Source organism: Melozone crissalis, unplaced genomic scaffold (assembly GCF_028551555.1).
Source record: "Melozone crissalis strain CALT ecotype California unplaced genomic scaffold, PUWL_Pcris_2 ptg000068l_1, whole genome shotgun sequence".
Taxonomy (NCBI): Eukaryota; Metazoa; Chordata; class Aves; order Passeriformes; family Passerellidae; genus Melozone; species Melozone crissalis.
The window spans coordinates 17,933,462-17,939,461 of NW_026535846.1; positions in this window are offsets into that span (position 1 = coordinate 17,933,462).

A 6,000-nucleotide genomic window follows, 5' to 3' on the forward strand; every position below is an offset into this window, starting at 1 on the left:
CCAGGCTGAGTTTGTTTTTGTTTGAGCGGGGGCTGTTGCTTTTTGGACACCCTAAATGGAAAATGCTGAAGAAAAGCCACCCCTTCATCCTCAGCATTCTCCCTGTGTGCTGATCCCTGCTCAAGCAGGAGCTTTAGTGGCTCTGCCATCCTGCTGGAATGCTGCAGGTCAGGAGAGCCCACACCCACACATGCAGATGTTGCTGCAAGGGGCAGCCTCTTCTCAAACAAGCCAGGCTTGGTCCTGCTGTGCCCAAGTCATGTTTGAGCTCAGTTTACCATGAGTGTGGACATGGGAATGTCTCGTTTGGCTGTGGTGTCCAAAATTCGATGCTGTCCCTGCCTGGGCTGGGTGAGGACGTTCCCAGATGCACAGGGCTGTGCTGGCAGAGCCCCCAGTGCCCTGGCAGAACTCTGCAGTGGGTGGTGAACTTGTTTGACTCGTTCCCTGTGGGTTTGCTCTGTGCCTGTCAATAGGGCTGTGCACACAGGGACAGATCTTTCCTGCCTTAATGGAAGCAGTACCCACAGAGCTGGTGCTCCTGGACTCAGGAAGGATTGCTGAGAGCTCACATCATCAATTTAACATCCATTAAGTCTTCCAGTGAGTCACAGAATCATTAAGGTGGGGAGACCTCCAAGATCATCAAGTCCAACCATTGATCTTGGTGATCATTAAGATCATCAAGACCTCCAAGATCATTAAGTCCAACCTTTGACCAAACACCATCATGTCAAATAAACAATAGCACTGAGTGCCACGTGCAATCGTTTCTTTGAAGACCTCCAGGGATGGGGACTCCAGCACCTCTCTGGGCAGCCCCTTCCAATGCTTCACCACCCTTTCCATGAATAAATTCCTCCTCATGTCCAACCTGGCACAGCTTGAGGCCATTTCCTCTTGTTCTATCCCTTGTTTCCTGGGAGAAGAGCACAACTTTCACCTGGCTGCCTACTCCTGTCAGGGAGCTGTGGAGAGCCAGAAGGGCCCCCTGAGCCTCCCTTTCTCCAGGCTGAGCCCCCCCCAGCTCCCTCAGCCACTCCTGGAGCTCCAGCTCCTGCCCCAGCTCTGTCACCCAAAGATGCAGCTCTGGAAACAACCAAGGAAACCTGAGCCCTGCCTTGGTCTGTTTACATCTGTGAGTGTTCCATGCATACCACCTGCATATGGAGCAGCTCCATCTGTTCATGTGACATTAATGAAGGATTTATGGCCACACCACATTCCTGCTGGAGGATTTTCTTATATACAAGATGCTGTAATTAGGCACCTCTAAGAGACTGTAGAAGGTTTTGGAGCAAGGGCGAAAAGTCTCGGGTGAATCTTTCCAAGGCTTTAGCAGAGCTCTGAGCATCATCCAGAGCTGGATCCAAACTGGAATTGGGAATATCCAGGGATTAAAAAAGGCATAACTAAATTACAGAGACACCTTTTCTACAAACTTCTTTAACACTAACAGAAATCAGCCCTGAACTGTGAGTAAGAACATTTCCAATTTTTGTAACCAGCTTTTACCAGAAGAAATAAAACAAACTTTAAAAATAAAAATTACTGATGGAAAATGAACCTCATCTACTTCACCCTCATCTACTCCTGTGGGTGCTTTTTTTTAGCATACAGGTGTCCCTTTTCATCTGTGCAAAGCCTGTCAAAAATAGCAATCCCACAGAACACCTGTGCTAACAGAGCCAGAGTACAAATCTTGTCAGTTAAAGAGATTTACGGGGCCTTTGTGAAGTTGAGCAGGTTTTCTGTTGAGCACCAGAAGCGGCAGTGGTCTCCTGTGCCGATGTTTATCTGTGAGGCAGGGTCTGCCAGCCCTGAGAGGCAGAGCCCCAACAGAGTGTGGTGTCTGCTGCTGGGGACGGTGCCAGCTGTGGGGTGACACTGCCAAGCCTGGCCGTGCTTCCTCTTCTCCACACAGAGAGCAGGAAGCCTCTGATGTGAGCCACGAGTTTCCTCTGTGCAGCACAGGCAGGAACAAACGTGGTCACACACACGCTCAGAAAACCATGTTTACTCCATGTATGAAAACGGCTGTTGAAACAGACCTAAAGAAAACGCGTTAATTTTTTATGTCCTACTTTGGAGAAGATGCCTTTTGATTTGAAGCAAAAGCAAATCTACTGCCCACATCGTTTTTACAGAGCATAGGTTTCAGTGCAGGAGGTGTTTTTTGTTTGTAGCACAGATATCACAGCATGATATGGGAAATAATTTGTGGTTCTTTCTTTTCCTGTTCCAAAAAATCTCTTCATAGTGAGGAGACACCTGGTGATGTTACAAGGCTTTGATGGGACCTGTGCTGCTGCATTTGAATGTGTTGACTCTCCAGCAGACAGCAGAGTGAACAACATTTGTCTTTTGAAGGATTGGAATTAAGAAATCCCCCAAAAATCAGTGGCTTTCTTCCATTGTGTTTTAGTATGAAAGCTCCCAGTTCAAAAGAATGTTTAAGGAAAGCAATTTGGGGCATATTGAAATCTCCCCAAGTTAACATTAAAGACATGCATTGGCCTGAATTTAAGATCACAGAAACATGGGAATGTCTGTTGGAAGAGAATTCTTTTGGTTTTTAGCCCAACCTCCCACTCAAAGCAGAACCATCACCAACATTAGATTTGGTTTTGTGCAGCCGAATCTTGGAAAGCACCAAGGATGGAGAGTCCCCAACCTCCCAGGGTAACCTTCTCCAGCACTACACTCCCTTCCTACTGGTTTTATTTTCCTTGAGGTCCAACCTGTGTCTCCCAAGCCACAATCTGAGTCCATTTTCACCCTTTGGCCACCACTTCCTCAGGGAACAGTGGTTAAACAAAATGTTCTGAGTTTCTGCTTCATAAAATTAATATTTAAAAATTAAAAATCAACTGTATTATGGACTGATGGGAATATTCACACCCACAGCCCTGTGTTGGGATGCTGGGAGGATGCAGCTCTTGGGCACAGCTCTGGGGATGAGTGGGAACAGTTTTAGGACACAGAAGCAGGATGGCTGCTCCAGTGCCAGCCCCAAAGAGGGGCAGTGGGGGCTCTGCTCTCTGACACCATTTCCATTCCTTGAGAACCTTCCAGTCTCCAATGTAGTGGAGGAAATCATGTTCCCACTGCCCCATTTCTAACCCCTGGCTGTTCCTCTACCACTCAACTGAGGGTAGAGGATGAAGGGCTCCCAGCAATGTGGCCTTTGGCCCAGGAAACAAATCCCTGTTTTCTGCAATTTAGAAATTTCTTTACAATTTGGCATTTCTTTCTAAGTGTCCATCGTTTCCATGCTCAGAGCTGTTTCTTTGAGGTGGCTATGCAGTCATCCCAAGGGAAGAACCTTGCCAAGAGGGAGGAAGAAGTGTTTACTTCCACTTCTCCAAGGGCTGCATCCCACAGAAATACAGTTCTGGGCTGTTCTGGTGCAATGTTTCATGTCCTGGTAACACTTGGATAAAACAAAACCAAATTATGGCCCAGTTTTGAAAACCTTGAATGGCCCATGTGACAATAATCTCAGAATACTTGTGTTGGGAACTCCCACAGGAACATTTTCCCTAGAGATGCTTTACAGACTCTCCTCTTGGATTTTCTGATATTTCCATAGAAGCCAGAGCTGCTTCCACTGCTGCCTGTGCTGGTGTGTGAAGTGGGATCCTCATCCTTGTCAGGCTCAGCAGGAAAATGAGTTCAGTCTCAGCACTGCCTGAGCGTCCCCTGGGGCTGCCAGGGGAACAGTGACCTTATTTCTGGGTTATTTTCTCCTCCTTCTTCCCAAGTGGATATTCCCATTAGTGGAGGATGTGACCTTCCTTCCTGTGCCCTCCTTATTCAGTGTCACACTGGAGGCCTGGAGATGATGCCACCTTGAACCCAAATTTAACCATTCTCCTAAAATTCACCTGCTTGCATTCAGCAGAGTTGGGTGGTGTTTTCTGATAGGAAAAGATGCCACTGAAATTGATACAGCATTAGAAATTCTTCCACTCATGTGCTGTATTCCAACAGGGAATAATAAACACACAGTGTAGAAGATACAGCCTTGGAATTGCCTGCTTCAGTTTCTTGGATGAGCTGCTTTTTCAACTTAATTAGCACAGCTGAATCTGGTTCCTTTCAATGCTTATTGAAAATTAATCTGAGCTGAGGCAGTTACTGTTCAATTCCTGCGTTAGAGGCCAAGGTGCATCCCCAGTCCTGGTTTCCATCATGGAGATGTTAGAATTGGTCTTTCCACTACGCTGGTCTTTCCTAATGAAGTGGCTCCCTGGGTTTTAATTAGTCTGGGCAGCGAGATAGGAAGGGTTGGAAGGCACGAGATGGAGCTGGGGAGACCAGGAAAACAACTGGCATGGGAGGGAAAGTGATGCAGGGCAGTGCTGGGAAAAGCCAGAAGGAAATATTGCCATAATTTAAAATGTTTAAATGTTCCTTCAAAGCATTCTACTCTTCAGAGTACTCTGGAGAGCTCAGAGCCCCTTCCAGTGCCTAAAGGAGTTTCAGGAGAGGGACTTGGGACAAGGGATGGAGGGACAGGACAAGGGGGAGTGGCTTCCCTTAGATGGGATATTGGGAAAGAATTCTTCCCCATGTTAGTGGTGAGGCCCTGGCACAGGGTACCAGAGAAGCTCTGTCTGCCCCATCCCTGGAAATGTCCAAGGCCAGGTTGGGTGGGGTTTTGAGCAACCATTCCATGATTCAGAGATCCATTCTGGGCAAGTCACTGCAGCCATGTGGGAGCCATGGTCTGAGGGCAATTGCACAGCTCTGTTTATTCTCAGAAATTGTATCCTCACGCTGAGCCCATCCCTGTCTCTCTGAGGAACACTGACATTTTCACTTAGAAAAAAGGAGCAAAATCCTTTGCCGTGCCTGGAAATTAAGGTTTGGGCACAGCAGAGTCACAATTTACAACTTCTTTTTTTTTTGTTGTTTTTTTTAAAGGAGCTGGTACAAGAAAGCACATGAAAGGGTGTTGGCCTTTATCTGGGAAAGGCAAAGACCTCTCCAAGGGTGGGGTTCCCAAGAGAGGGATTGCTCAGCCCTGGAGCTGCCGAGGGCTGGAGAGGCTGCAGGAAGCCTGCCCAATCCTGCCTGTCCATGTGCTTCCCAGCCTCCACAGGCTCCTGGACTTGTGCTCTTGGCTGGGGATGGGCAGGGACCGGGGAATATTCCACACAAAATCCTGGCCAGGGAGACAGCAGCAGTCGGGCTGCTGCGAGGATGTGGCAGCTCCGGAGGGCTGGAAGCTCAGAGTGCTGACAGCCAGGTCAGGCTGACCCTGGCAGTGATGTGCTGGTCCAACCCCTCCTTCTCTCTGCTCACACTGGATTTCAAGCCTTTGCTGCTCCCCTCTGAGCTAAAAATAATCCCAGATCGGTTTGGATTCAAGGGGACCTTACAGAGCATCTCACCCACCTGGGCAGGGACACCTTCCACTGTCCCAGCGTGCTCCAAGCCCTGTCCAGCCTGGCCTTGGACACTTCCAGGGATTCAGGGCCAGCCACACCTTCTCTGGGCAAACTGTGCCAGGGCCTCATCACCTTCACAGGGAAAAAATTCCTTCTAATATTTAATTTTATGTGATGCCAAAGGTGAAATTCTGCAGGGACACTCTTGATCCATGAGAGGACCATTCCTTTGGGATCCATGATCCAGAGGAGACAGAAGGCCAGAGAGATGGGGATGCCAAGAAGTCTTCTTGCAGGAATGAGCCTAAATACACACATGTGTGGGTTTTTTTCTTGTAAACCCCCTTTCAGAGAATTCTCTAGAGCTCAAATGCCCTCATCAAAAAATCCAAACCTCACTTGTTTTCCCAGTCTTTCCAGAATAATTTCAACTAGAAAATGAAAACTACCCACCAGGAAAGTACTGTGTGAAACAAAAAGGCCAAAGGGAAGTGAAATCAAAAGAGAGATGAAATTTATGCACTGAGGCTTTATATTTTGGGGAAGTGCTTGATGGCGAGGGGCAGGGAGGAGGATCTTGTTGGGAGGGGTGACTCAATTCAGC